This window comes from Symphodus melops (assembly GCF_947650265.1).
Source record: "Symphodus melops genome assembly, chromosome: 18".
NCBI classification, from domain to species: Eukaryota; Metazoa; Chordata; class Actinopteri; order Labriformes; family Labridae; genus Symphodus; species Symphodus melops.
This window is the reverse complement of record NC_136708.1, coordinates 486,058-501,674: the sequence shown is the minus strand read 5'-3', so window position 1 is coordinate 501,674 and position 15,617 is coordinate 486,058. Positions and strand designations below refer to the sequence as shown.

The window sequence follows — 15,617 nt, the reverse complement described above, 5'->3', positions numbered from 1 at the left end:
GAGATGTGACCTTAGCAAAGAGATGTGACCTTAGCAAAGAGACGTGACCTTAAAGAGATGTGACCTTAGCAAAGAGATGTGACCTTAAAGAGATGACCTTAGCAAAGAGATGTGACCTTAGCAAAGAGATGTGACCTTAGCAAAGAGACGTGACCTTAAAGAGATGTGACCTTAAAGAGATGACCTTAGCAAAGAGATGTGACCTTAGCAAAGAGATGTGACCTTAGCAAAGAGATGTGACCTTAGCAAAGAGACGTGACCTTAGCAAAGAGATGTGACCTTAGCAAAGAGATGTGACCTCAGCAAAGAGACGTGACCTTAGCAAAGAGATGACCTTGGGTAGCTTGAAAGGCACCATCAAATAAAATATTATTATTATTATTATTGTTGTTGTTAATATTATTATTATTATTATTATTATTATTATTATGACCAATAAAGAGATGTGACCTTAAAGACATGTGACCTCATTGAAAAACTGTTGAGAGATAAAATAAGTGAAAAGTAAAATATGTCAAATATGTGTTGAATTATCTGATCATTTGTTCTACATTAATTAAAATACAGTTTAACTAATTGTGTTTTTTTTTCATTTACAGACACTGAAATACAAGCGGTGACAACAGGTAAATTACTTATTTGTGTGTCTGTCCTTCCTCCTGTCTAACTAGTCTGTTATATGTTGTTTCTCTAATCTGTCTCTTGTCTGTCCTAAGATAAAGACTCAACATCCAGTGAAGCCCCATCAGGTATGTCTCTGAATGAAGAAACTATCTCTCCACAGAGTTACATTTTCCATATATACCCAGTGGGACAGTTGACATTACTACAAGGCCAACACTCGGGTATGAAATGCGCAGTCACGCATAAAGTCACTGATTTACCTCACTTGAAAGAACCAAGGTTAGAATGTAACTAAATGTTCTCTGCCATATTGAGACTATCTTTTCAAGTAGTCACATATTCCATATTAGTGGGGACCCCATCAGACACGCTGTAAGGACACAAATGAGTTAGGGCAGGGGCCACTTCTATAACGCCTCTGCCAAAGATCTGGCAGACTGGGTTTTGAACAAGATGAATAATACCAGAGTGCTCTTAACAGTGCATAGAAAACAAATTCCCCGTGAACTGCTATTTATAGATATGCAAACATAAATATCAACCTCCCACATTTATTAGCTAGTGACGTTACCAGTTGCTCAATCTCGTTGCCTGGTGCTAAGGTGCATTACATAGTCTTAAGCATGGCCAACTCTGCAAAACAAAGGGTTAGGTGTAAGAAGATAGGGGCCGCTCAGAAGGCCTACTGACCAGGGTTTAAGACATCCCCTGTGGCCAGACCAAGATGGGCCCTTTGCCACACAGTAAATAATACTAATAAGGATGAGGATATACTTTATTGATCCTCCAATGGGTTAAATTTAGATTTTACACCAGCTCAAAGACAGGAATGTAAACAGCATCTCTGTTCCCCAAAGTCTGTGCCTGTAGCTGCATTCAGGCTGTAAATTCTGGTAAATGTAAACGTTGTGTTGTCCACACAAATCCCAGAGTGGTTAGGTACATGCCACTAACTAGGCTACCGAGTCAAAGGCCCTTTATAACGAGCCAATATGACTCGGATGTTAGCCAGCTGGCTCTGGACTGCCATGCCCCATGCATTTTGCTAAACAAAGCATCCATTTTTCTGCAGTTCTTCTAGAACAGCCACTGTTCCCGAGAATTGAATGAAATGAAGACACCAGGGCTGCCAGGGCCTGGTCAACAGGAGGTAATGGCCAACAGCCTATCCTCTCTCAATTATGGAGTGCCACTAGGTCTCTATGAAGTGAGGACCAGTGACTAGCACCTGTTCTCTGTTTCTGAAACTGCCATCAAACTACAACGTCAAGGTCAGGGAGAACAAGAGGGAGAGTGAGCCAATCCCAAGCCCTGTTATCAGACCCCTGATCAGATGGCATCTCCACATTCTGACCTGCAGCAGAACTAAAAACAATTTTATAAAACAAAAGTGTTCACACTTCAAACGCCTTCCTCCTTCTTTCCCAAGAGTAATAACAAATTATCCTTCTTGGAGGGCTCTAAAGTTTCTACATCCACCTGCCTGTCTGACTCAGGGGAAGAGGAGCGATCTTTAATGGCTGCCTGAGCTCTGAAAGCTCCCCTCTAAGGGGGTCCGGGGATCGGAGGCCCCTGTCCCCAGACTTTGCACTACCAGGTAGGCGGGTGTGACTATTTACCCAACACATGATTTCATGCCTGCCTTTGTCGTGCTGATGTACAAAAACAACTCCTACACAAGGATGGGTTATCCCTTGCTGTCAGCGCACGTTCAGCTCCTAAACAGAGCACACAATAGTCATGGCCATTCTATTCATATCTTACGTGCCATGTGTTTGTCTTAAAGAAATATCAATTGCCCCAAGTCCCCAGACGTGGAAAATGTAACTCTGTGGAGAGATAGTCTCAAAAAAGCACATGACACAATATATACAGTGAGGAACAGGAAAAGTATTTCAACACCCTGCAATTTGGCAAGTTCTCCCAATTAGAAATTCTGGAGTGGTCTGAGATTTACATTGAAGGAGCATTTCCACTGTGAGAGACAGAATTAAAAAAAGAAAATCACATCATATAAATAATTTATTTGTATTTTATTGTTGCACATCTGGATATCAGCAAGAATTCTGTCTCTCAAAGACACCTGTTCATCCCACAGTCAGTCAGACTCCAACTACTAACATGGGCAAGACCAAAGAGCTGTCAAAAGACACCAGAGACAACATTGTAGACCTCAACAGGGCTGCAAAGGGCTACGGGACAATTTTTAAAATTCTACCTCTCACAGGGGGAATGCACCTACAATGTAAATTTCAGACCCCTCCATATCTCCTAAATGGGAAAACTTGCCAAATCGCAGGGTGGTCAAATACTTGTTTTCCTCAGTGTATATATATAAAGAAAAAGACATGCATATTGATGGCTTAATAAGTTGATTTGTTATTATCAGATCCTGCGATTACTGCTGCAAGCACTTCAGAGAAAGAAGATGGTGAGACATGTTTGAATTATTATAATTGATCCATTTCATACAAAGGATCCCCTTTTACTAAATGTTGGGACATTTTTTTAAATGTAAATAAAAACAATGAGTGCGTTGACGTGGACTTAAGTATCCCAGTTATGAAAATATTTAGGATATGACATTTACATGCTCACAGAGACACCTGGTTATGCATATTCCTGTATACATGATTAATAATAGTATCCCAATTTCTGATCACTGCATCTTATTGCGCAGGCGAACATGATGTTTATATTGTACAGCACAAACCACGGAAAAACAGAAGTAGTCGATTGATAGAATAGAATAGAATAGAATAGAATAGAATAGAATAGAATAGAATAGAATGCCTTTATTGTCATTATTGTACAACGAGATGACTTCACCTTAAAGTGACACAGTGAGATGTTTTTAAGATCACTGCTGTATCAGAATAAAAAAGAAGTAATCTCACCAGGATAGGAAGATGAATAATCTGGTCTGTCAGTCCCACCATGCGTATCCTTTGCAGGTGAGAAGATGCGATGGGAACCTGAGGCTGATGGTAGAGGCTGCAGAGTAGTAGGTTTTTCTTTTAGACACTTTCACAGGTGTTTAGTGCTCTTTTCTTTCATCATCCAAACAGACTGTGAACATAAGCTAACAGCAGCTGCAGCAACATTTTCCTGCCGCTTCACGTTTCGTTAAACGGCTCTCTCATTCTCCTTTACACAGCGCCACATCCACAATCAAAACCGGGAGACTCAAGTCCGTATAAACGCACTCAATGTCATGTTTTTGTAAAACATGTTTACACCTCCTTTATTTACTTCAAATACTAAAAAGACAACATGTCAAATATGAAAACTTTGGAATCTGATATCAGCATAAATCAAACACATACACAAAGATTGTCTATGGCTCAGTTATTACAGTTGTTGTCTTTTAACCAGAAGGTTGAGTATATATGAATGGATGAGTTAATACTGATGGACTCTTTAAACAGCAGCCTCTACCATCAGTGTGTGAATGTGTATGAATGGATGAGTTAATACTGATGGACTCTGCAGCAGCCTCTACCATCAGTGTGTGAATGTGTATAAATGGATGAGTTAATACTGATGGACTCTGCAGCAGCCTCTACCATCAGTGTGTGAATGTGTATGAATGGATGAGTTAATACTGATGGACTCTTTACTCTGCAGCAGCCTCTACCATCAGTGTGTGAATGTGTATGAATGGATGAGTTAATACTGATGGACTCTTTACTCTGCAGCAGCCTCTACCATCAGTGTGTGAATGTGTATGAATGGATGAGTTAATACTGATGGACTCTTTACTCTGCAGCCTCTACCATCAGTGTATGAATGTGTCTGAATGGATAAGTTAATACTGATGGACTCTGCAGCAGCCTCTACCATCAGTGTGTGAATGTGTATGAATGGATGAGTTAATACTGATGGACTCTTTAAACAGCAGCCTCTACCATCAGTGTGTGAATGTGTATGAATGGATGAGTTAATACTGATGGACTCTTTAAACAGCAGCCTCTGCCATCAGTGTGTGAATGTGTATGAATGGATGAGTTAATACTGATGGACTCTTTAAACAGCAGCCTCTGCCATCAGTGTGTGAATGTGTATGAATGGATGAGTTAATACTGATGGACTCTGCAGCAGCCTCTACCATCAGTGTGTGAATGTGTATAAATGGATGAGTTAATACTGATGGACTCTGCAGCAGCCTCTACCATCAGTGTGTGAATGTGTATGAATGGATGAGTTAATACTGATGGACTCTTTACTCTGCAGCCTCTACCATCAGTGTATGAATGTGTCTGAATGGATAAGTTAATACTGATGGACTCTGCAGCAGCCTCTACCATCAGTGTGTGAATGTGTATGAATGGATGAGTTAATACTGATGGACTCTTTACTCTGCAGCAGCCTCTACCATCAGTGTGTGAATGTGTATAAATGGATGAGTTAATACTGATGGACTCTGCAGCAGCCTCTACCATCAGTGTGTGAATGTGTATGAATGGATGAGTTAATACTGATGGACTCTTTACTCTGCAGCAGCCTCTACCATCAGTGTGTGAATGTGTATGAATGGATGAGTTAATACTGATGGACTCTTTACTCTGCAGCCTCTACCATCAGTGTATGAATGTGTCTGAATGGATAAGTTAATACTGATGGACTCTGCAGCAGCCTCTACCATCAGTGTGTGAATGTGTATGAATGGATGAGTTAATACTGATGGACTCTTTAAACAGCAGCCTCTACCATCAGTGTGTGAATGTGTATGAATGGATGAGTTAATACTGATGGACTCTTTAAACAGCAGCCTCTACCATCAGTGTGTGAATGTGTATGAATGGATGAGTTAATACTGATGGACTCTTTAAACAGCAGCCTCTACCATCAGTGTGTGAATGTGTATGAATGGATGAGTTAATACTGATGGACTCTGCAGCAGCCTCTACCATCAGTGTGTGAATGTGTATAAATGGATGAGTTAATACTGATGGACTCTGCAGCAGCCTCTACCATCAGTGTGTGAATGTGTATGAATGGATGAGTTAATACTGATGGACTCTTTACTCTGCAGCCTCTACCATCAGTGTATGAATGTGTCTGAATGGATAAGTTAATACTGATGGACTCTGCAGCAGCCTCTACCATCAGTGTGTGAATGTGTATGAATGGATGAGTTAATACTGATGGACTCTTTACTCTGCTGCAGCCTCTACCATCAGTGTGTGAATGTGTATGAATGGATGAGTTAACACTGATGGACTCTTTACTCTGCAGCAGCCTCTACCATCAGTGTGTGAATGTGTATGAATGGATGAGTTAATACTGATGGACTCTTTACTCTGCAGCAGCCTCTACCATCAGTGTGTGAATGTGTATGAATGGATGAGTTAATACTGATGGACTCTTTACTCTGCAGCCTCTACCATCAGTGTATGAATGGATAAGTTAATACTGATGGACTCTGCAGCAGCCTCTACCATCAGTGTGTGAATGTGTATGAATGGATGAGTTAATACTGATGGACTCTTTACTCTGCAGCAGCCTCTACCATCAGTGTGTGAATGTGTATGAATGGATGAGTTAATACTGATGGACTCTTTACTCTGCAGCAGCCTCTACCATCAGTGTGTGAGTGTGTGTGAATGGATGAGTTAATACTGATGGACTCTTTACTCTGCTGCAGCCTCTACCATCAGTGTGTGAATGTGTATGAATGGATGAGTTAACACTGATGGACTCTTTACTCTGCAGCAGCCTCTACCATCAGTGTGTGAATGTGTATGAATGGATGAGTTAATACTGATGGACTCTTTACTCTGCAGCAGCCTCTACCATCAGTGTGTGAATGTGTATGAATGGATGAGTTAATACTGATGGACTCTTTACTCTGCAGCCTCTACCATCAGTGTATGAATGTGTCTGAATGGATAAGTTAATACTGATGGACTCTGCAGCAGCCTCTACCATCAGTGTGTGAATGTGTATGAATGGATGAGTTAATACTGATGGACTCTTTACTCTGCAGCAGCCTCTACCATCAGTGTGTGAATGTGTATGAATGGATGAGTTAATACTGATGGACTCTTTACTCTGCAGCAGCCTCTACCATCAGTGTATGAATGTGTCTGAATGGATAAGTTAATACTGATGGACTCTGCAGCAGCCTCTACCATCAGTGTATGAATGTGTCTGAATGGATAAGTTAATACTGATGGACTCTGCCGCAGCCTCTACCATCAGTGTGTGAATGTGTATGAATGGATGAGTTAATACTGATGGACTCTTTACTCTGCAGCAGCCTCTACCATCAGTGTGTGAATGTGTATGAATGGATGAGTTAATACTGATGGACTCTGCAGCAGCCTCTACCATCAGTGTGTGAATGTGTATGAATGGATGAGTTAATACTGATGGACTCTTTACTCTGCAGCAGCCTCTACCATCAGTGTGTGAATGTGTATGAATGGATGAGTTAATACTGATGGACTCTTTACTCTGCAGCCTCTACCATCAGTGTATGAATGTGTCTGAATGGATAAGTTAATACTGATGGACTCTGCAGCAGCCTCTACCATCAGTGTGTGAATGTGTATGAATGGATGAGTTAATACTGATGGACTCTTTACTCTGCAGCAGGCTCTACCATCAGTGTGTGAGTGTGTGTGAATGGATGAGTTAATACTGATGGACTCTTTACTCTGCTGCAGCCTCTACCATCAGTGTGTGAATGTGTATGAATGGATGAGTTAACACTGATGGACTCTTTACTCTGCAGCAGCCTCTACCATCAGTGTGTGAATGTGTATGAATGGATGAGTTAATACTGATGGACTCTTTACTCTGCAGCAGCCTCTACCATCAGTGTGTGAATGTGTATGAATGGATGAGTTAATACTGATGGACTCTTTACTCTGCAGCCTCTACCATCAGTGTATGAATGGATAAGTTAATACTGATGGACTCTGCAGCAGCCTCTACCATCAGTGTGTGAATGTGTATGAATGGATGAGTTAATACTGATGGACTCTTTACTCTGCAGCAGCCTCTACCATCAGTGTGTGAATGTGTATGAATGGATGAGTTAATACTGATGGACTCTTTACTCTGCAGCAGCCTCTACCATCAGTGTGTGAGTGTGTGTGAATGGATGAGTTAATACTGATGGACTCTTTACTCTGCTGCAGCCTCTACCATCAGTGTGTGAATGTGTATGAATGGATGAGTTAACACTGATGGACTCTTTACTCTGCAGCAGCCTCTACCATCAGTGTGTGAATGTGTATGAATGGATGAGTTAATACTGATGGACTCTTTACTCTGCAGCAGCCTCTACCATCAGTGTGTGAATGTGTATGAATGGATGAGTTAATACTGATGGACTCTTTACTCTGCAGCCTCTACCATCAGTGTATGAATGTGTCTGAATGGATAAGTTAATACTGATGGACTCTGCAGCAGCCTCTACCATCAGTGTGTGAATGTGTATGAATGGATGAGTTAATACTGATGGACTCTTTACTCTGCAGCAGCCTCTACCATCAGTGTGTGAATGTGTATGAATGGATGAGTTAATACTGATGGACTCTTTACTCTGCAGCAGCCTCTACCATCAGTGTATGAATGTGTCTGAATGGATAAGTTAATACTGATGGACTCTGCAGCAGCCTCTACCATCAGTGTATGAATGTGTCTGAATGGATAAGTTAATACTGATGGACTCTGCCGCAGCCTCTACCATCAGTGTGTGAATGTGTATGAATGGATGAGTTAATACTGATGGACTCTTTACTCTGCAGCAGCCTCTACCATCAGTGTGTGAATGTGTATGAATGGATGAGTTAATACTGATGGACTCTGCAGCAGCCTCTACCATCAGTGTGTGAATGTGTATGAATGGATGAGTTAATACTGATGGACTCTTTACTCTGCAGCAGCCTCTACCATCAGTGTGTGAATGTGTATGAATGGATGAGTTAATACTGATGGACTCTTTACTCTGCAGCCTCTACCATCAGTGTATGAATGTGTCTGAATGGATAAGTTAATACTGATGGACTCTGCAGCAGCCTCTACCATCAGTGTGTGAATGTGTATGAATGGATGAGTTAATACTGATGGACTCTTTACTCTGCAGCAGGCTCTACCATCAGTGTGTGAGTGTGTGTGAATGGATGAGTTAATACTGATGGACTCTTTACTCTGCTGCAGCCTCTACCATCAGTGTGTGAATGTGTATGAATGGATGAGTTAACACTGATGGACTCTTTACTCTGCAGCAGCCTCTACCATCAGTGTGTGAATGTGTATGAATGGATGAGTTAATACTGATGGACTCTTTACTCTGCAGCAGCCTCTACCATCAGTGTGTGAATGTGTATGAATGGATGAGTTAATACTGATGGACTCTTTACTCTGCAGCCTCTACCATCAGTGTATGAATGTGTCTGAATGGATAAGTTAATACTGATGGACTCTGCAGCAGCCTCTACCATCAGTGTGTGAATGTGTATGAATGGATGAGTTAATACTGATGGACTCTTTACTCTGCAGCAGCCTCTACCATCAGTGTGTGAATGTGTCTGAATGGATGAGTTAATACTGATGGACTCTTTACTTTGCAGCAGCCTCTACCATCAGTGTATGAATGTGTCTGAATGGATAAGTTAATACTGATGGACTCTGCAGCAGCCTCTACCATCAGTGTATGAATGTGTCTGAATGGATAAGTTAATACTGATGGACTCTGCAGCAGCCTCTACCATCAGTGTGTGAATGTGTATGAATGGATGAGTTAATACTGATGGACTCTTTACTCTGCAGCAGGCTCTACCATCAGTGTGTGAATGTGTATGAATGGATGAGTTAATACTGATGGACTCTTTACTCTGCAGCAGCCTCTACCATCAGTGTGTGAATGTGTATGAATGGATGAGTTAATACTGATGGACTCTTTACTCTGCAGCCTCTACCATCAGTGTATGAATGTGTCTGAATGGATAAGTTAATACTGATGGACTCTGCAGCAGCCTCTACCATCAGTGTGTGAATGTGTATGAATGGATGAGTTAATACTGATGGACTCTTTACTCTGCAGCAGCCTCTACCATCAGTGTGTGAATGTGTCTGAATGGATGAGTTAATACTGATGGACTCTTTACTCTGCAGCAGCCTCTACCATCAGTGTATGAATGTGTCTGAATGGATAAGTTAATACTGATGGACTCTGCAGCAGCCTCTACCATCAGTGTATGAATGTGTCTGAATGGATAAGTTAATACTGATGGACTCTGCAGCAGCCTCTACCATCAGTGTGTGAATGTGTATGAATGGATGAGTTAATACTGATGGACTCTTTACTCTGCAGCAGCCTCTACCATCAGTGTGTGAATATGTATGAATGGATGAGTTAATACTGATGGACTCTGCAGCAGCCTCTACCATCAGTGTGTGAATGTGTATGAATGGATGAGTTAATACTGATGGACTCTTTACTCTGCAGCAGCCTCTACCATCAGTGTGTGAATGTGTATGAATGGATGAGTTAATACTGATGGACTCTTTACTTTGCAGCCTCTACCATCAGTGTATGAATGTGTCTGAATGGATAAGTTAATACTGATGGACTCTGCAGCAGCCTCTACCATCAGTGTGTGAATGTGTATGAATGGATGAGTTAATACTGATGGACTCTTTACTCTGCAGCAGCCTCTACCATCAGTGTGTGAATGTGTATGAATGGATGAGTTAATACTGATGGACTCTTTACTCTGCAGCAGGCTCTACCATCAGTGTGTGAATGTGTATGAATGGATGAGTTAATACTGATGGACTCTTTACTCTGCAGCAGCCTCAACCATCAGTGTGTGAGTGTGTGTGAATGGATGAGTTAATACTGATGGACTCTTTACTCTGCTGCAGCCTCTACCATCAGTGTGTGAATGTGTATGAATGGATGAGTTAACACTGATGGACTCTTTACTCTGCAGCAGCCTCTACCATCAGTGTGTGAATGTGTATGAATGGATGAGTTAATACTGATGGACTCTTTACTCTGCAGCAGCCTCTACCATCAGTGTGTGAATGTGTATGAATGGATGAGTTAATACTGATGGACTCTTTACTCTGCAGCAGCCTCTACCATCAGTGTGTGAATGTGTCTGAATGGATGAGTTAATACTGATGGACTCTTTACTCTGCAGCAGCCTCTACCATCAGTGTATGAATGTGTCTGAATGGATAAGTTAATACTGATGGACTCTGCAGCAGCCTCTACCATCAGTGTGTGAATGTGTATGAATGGATGAGTTAATACTGATGGACTCTTTACTCTGCAGCAGCCTCTACCATCAGTGTGTGAATGTGTATGAATGGATGAGTTAATACTGATGGACTCTTTACTCTGCAGCCTCTACCATCAGTGTATGAATGTGTCTGAATGGATAAGTTAATACTGATGGACTCTGCAGCAGCCTCTACCATCAGTGTGTGAATGTGTATGAATGGATGAGTTAATACTGATGGACTCTTTACTCTGCAGCAGCCTCTACCATCAGTGTGTGAATGTGTATGAATGGATGAGTTAATACTGATGGACTCTTTACTCTGCAGCAGCCTCTACCATCAGTGTGTGAATGTGTATGAATCGATGAGTTAATACTGATGGACTCTTTACTCTGCAGCCTCTACCATCAGTGTATGAATGTGTCTGAATGGATAAGTTAATACTGATGGACTCTGCAGCAGCCTCTACCATCAGTGTGTGAATGTGTATGAATGGATGAGTTAATACTGATGGACTCTTTACTCTGCAGCAGCCTCTACCATCAGTGTGTGAATGTGTCTGAATGGATGAGTTAATACTGATGGACTCTTTACTCTGCAGCAGCCTCTACCATCAGTGTATGAATGTGTCTGAATGGATAAGTTAATACTGATGGACTCTGCAGCAGCCTCTACCATCAGTGTATGAATGTGTCTGAATGGATAAGTTAATACTGATGGACTCTGCAGCAGCCTCTACCATCAGTGTGTGAATGTGTATGAATGGATGAGTTAATACTGATGGACTCTTTACTCTGCAGCAGCCTCTACCGTCAGTGTGTGAATGTGTATGAATGGATGAGTTAATACTGATGGACTCTGCAGCAGCCTCTACCATCAGTGTGTGAATGTGTATGAATGGATGAGTTAATACTGATGGACTCTTTACTCTGCAGCAGCCTCTACCATCAGTGTGTGAATGTGTCTGAATGGATGAGTTAATACTGATGGACTCTTTACTCTGCAGCAGCCTCTACCATCAGTGTATGAATGTGTATGAATGGATGAGTTAATACTGATGGACTCTTTACTCTGCAGCAGCCTCTACCATCAGTGTATGAATGTGTCTGAATGGATAAGTTAATACTGATGGACTCTGCAGCAGCCTCTACCATCAGTGTGTGAATGTGTATGAATGGATGAGTTAATACTGATGGACTCTTTACTCTGCAGCAGCCTCTACCATCAGTGTGTGAATGTGTATGAATGGATGAGTTAATACTGATGGACTCTTTACTCTGCAGCAGCCTCTACCATCAGTGTGTGAGTGTGTGTGAATGGATGAGTTAATACTGATGGACTCTTTACTCTGCTGCAGCCTCTACCATCAGTGTGTGAATGTGTATGAATGGATGAGTTAACACTGATGGACTCTTTACTCTGCAGCAGCCTCTACCATCAGTGTGTGAATGTGTATGAATGGATGAGTTAATACTGATGGACTCTTTACTCTGCAGCAGCCTCTACCATCAGTGTGTGAATGTGTATGAATGGATGAGTTAATACTGATGGACTCTTTACTCTGCAGCCTCTACCATCAGTGTATGAATGTGTCTGAATGGATAAGTTAATACTGATGGACTCTGCAGCAGCCTCTACCATCCGTGTGTGAATGTGTATGAATGGATGAGTTAATACTGATGGACTCTTTACTCTGCAGCAGCCTCTACCATCAGTGTGTGAATGTGTATGAATGGATGAGTTAATACTGATGGACTCTTTACTCTGCAGCAGCCTCTACCATCAGTGTGTGAATGTGTATGAATGGATGAGTTAATACTGATGGACTCTTTACTCTGCAGCAGCCTCTACCATCAGTGTATGAATGTGTCTGAATGGATAAGTTAATACTGATGGACTCTGCAGCAGCCTCTACCATCAGTGTGTGAATGTGTCTGAATGGATGAGTTAATACTGATGGACTCTTTACTCTGCAGCAGCCTCTACCATCAGTGTGTGAATGTGTCTGAATGGATGAGTTAATACTGATGGACTCTTTACTCTGCAGCAGCCTCTACCATCAGTGTGTGAATGTGTATGAATGGATGAGTTAATACTGATGGACTCTTTACTCTGCAGCAGCCTCTACCATCAGTGTGTGAATGTGTATGAATGGATGAGTTAATACTGATGGACTCTTTACTCTGCAGCCTCTACCATCAGTGTATGAATGTGTCTGAATGGATAAGTTAATACTGATGGACTCTGCAGCAGCCTCTACCATCAGTGTGTGAATGTGTATGAATGGATGAGTTAATACTGATGGACTCTTTACTCTGCAGCAGCCTCTACCATCAGTGTGTGAATGTGTATGAATGGATGAGTTAATACTGATGGACTCTTTACTCTGCAGCAGCCTCTACCATCAGTGTGTGAATGTGTCTGAATGGATGAGTTAATACTGATGGACTCTTTACTCTGCAGCAGCCTCTACCATCAGTGTATGAATGGATGAGTTAATACTGATGGATTGAGTTGTCAGAAGATTTACCCTGAGATAAACATATATATACACAGTAAATATACGTACAGTAGATATATACATACAGCCTGTCGGCATATATATATATATATATATATATATATATATATGTATATATATATATATATATATATATATATATATATATATATATATATATATATATATATATTTATATATATATATATATATATTTATATATATGCCGACAGGTACAGCACAGGTTAGTAATAATAATGCTGCTTCATTTGCTGCTTCATTTGTTGTTCTCCAGATCATGAAAGCTTTGACTCTGATGAAGGCGGAAAGAAAATCTTCAAGGTTAAATCACACATTTCTGGGCACAATCCAAACCCCGCCCACAACCCAAGCTCTATGGTCCCTCATCAGCCAATCATTCCTCAGCCTAAAGCTGCCGTGAGGAACCGAATGTCCAAGAGACGATCCAGGACAAACCGTCGCCAGATCTAACTCGCACATGTTTGTGATCTGATTGATCCCCCGGTTGGTTTTCTGCTTTGTGGTTTAATTGGTCTTCTACAGGTGTGACAGGTGTCCAGGATCCAGGATCCAGGATCCAGGATCCATTTGGAGTTGTGTTTAAGAATCATTGAGATCAACATCAAAGTCTTGCAGATGGATTTCTATCAGCTCTTTTTTGTTTTTCTGTTTTACACTTATATTTTTAAACAATGACACAAGAAGATGTTGTGTGTTAACTTTTCCGTGTTTAAATAAAGTTTAGCTGAACATGACCTCTGACTCACTGTTCCTTCAACTCATAATTATTGTTTATATTTTATTTCTCTCTCATTAGAACAATGCAGTTTATTTTGAAATGACAAAAATAAAAACACAAAGGTTCAACAACCGCTGGCTTCTGATAAGGCACGTATTATGAGGAAAATAAAATCAACATGGATAACTGCATGGTCTGCAATTTGCAGAATTTGGCCACTAGATGGCACCGAAGTGTCCTCAAAGATTTCCCTGGTCTGGACAGGTATTCAACTGAAAAAATGTGTCCTATTCAAATCACAGGTTTCACAAGATACAACCAACAAGAGGACATGAAAGGATTAGTAAACATGACGAGCTGTGAAAGCTGTGAAAAGATGATTTCTAAAAACATAACGTATTCTCTCTTTCATATTTATAATAATGATAGTCTGTGCTGCTATGTCACACCATCAGAGGACCTTTGTGAGCAACCAGACTTTACCAGGTGTGTGTGAAGGTCCTGAATGTCCGGTCTCTGGCAGGAGTCAGGGAGTCCAGGTGGACCGAGTTCTTTGGCCCAGATGTTTCCCTGAAAGGCTGCTGGCGGTCCCTGTACAAGCTGCCTGTTGAAAAACGGACAGCTGACCTCCAGTGGAGGGTCGTACACGGAGCTATAGCTACTAACAGATACAAGGCGCACATTGATCCTGGGGGGGGGGGGGCAGTGTGGGTTTTGTTCGGAGCCTGAAACTCTCACACACTTGTTTGTTGACTGTTCACGTCTCGCTCCTCTCTTTGAGATTTGATCTAAATGGTTTCAGGCTCTTGGGGAGGTCTTTTCTTTTGTTTTGTTTGTTTTTGGCCCAAAGTACTCGGCTAAAAAAAAGGCCGTTCACACACTGATGAACTTTCTGGCAACTTAACACATTCCTGCCAGGAAGAACCAGGCAAAGAACTCTGGTTGTGTGGATCCTTTAATGCAGGGGTGGGCAATTATTTTTTACAAGGTGCCACATGAGAAAGTCACATTTTGTCAGAGGGCCGCACCAACGATAACTTAAACTCTGCTCAACGTTCTCTTAATGTAAAATACTAAATGATATATTTTGAATAGCTGGTGCTGGCAATCAGAAGAATAAAAACAGTCTGTAAATATTTGTAGAAATAGACTTTGTTAAATTGTGGTGTACAGGTCAAATAAGAAAATGCTACTATAGATGTAATAAACAAAAAAAAGTGAAATGTCATGACGTCTATTTTTAACTTTGTTATCTTCACAAGCAAAGAAAAACTTTATAACAAGTCCAAATCATTCACTTCAGTGAGAATAATCCAGTATATCTTCATCCAGTCTCTTAGTCTTTAGTCTTGTACACATTAGTCATTAATTACCTGTTTATTTTTAGTTCATTGTTATTATTTAATGTTAAATTGTACACAGAGAGCACAGGCTACCAACAATAAATTCCTTTTTGTTAAACATACCTGGCCAATGAAACTGATTCTA

The 15,617-nt window shown here is 41.1% G+C and overlaps 1 long non-coding RNA gene across 1 annotated transcript; it reads left to right on the top strand.

Moving 5' to 3' along the window:
- The first annotated feature begins 714 nt into the window (after positions 1-714).
- Positions 715-14,139, top strand: LOC306839862. The gene is made up of 3 exons (XR_013781266.1): positions 715-749; positions 3,014-3,055; positions 13,665-14,139. It is a non-coding gene; the product is annotated as an uncharacterized lncRNA (long non-coding RNA).
- Positions 14,140-15,617: the final 1,478 nt, after the last annotated feature.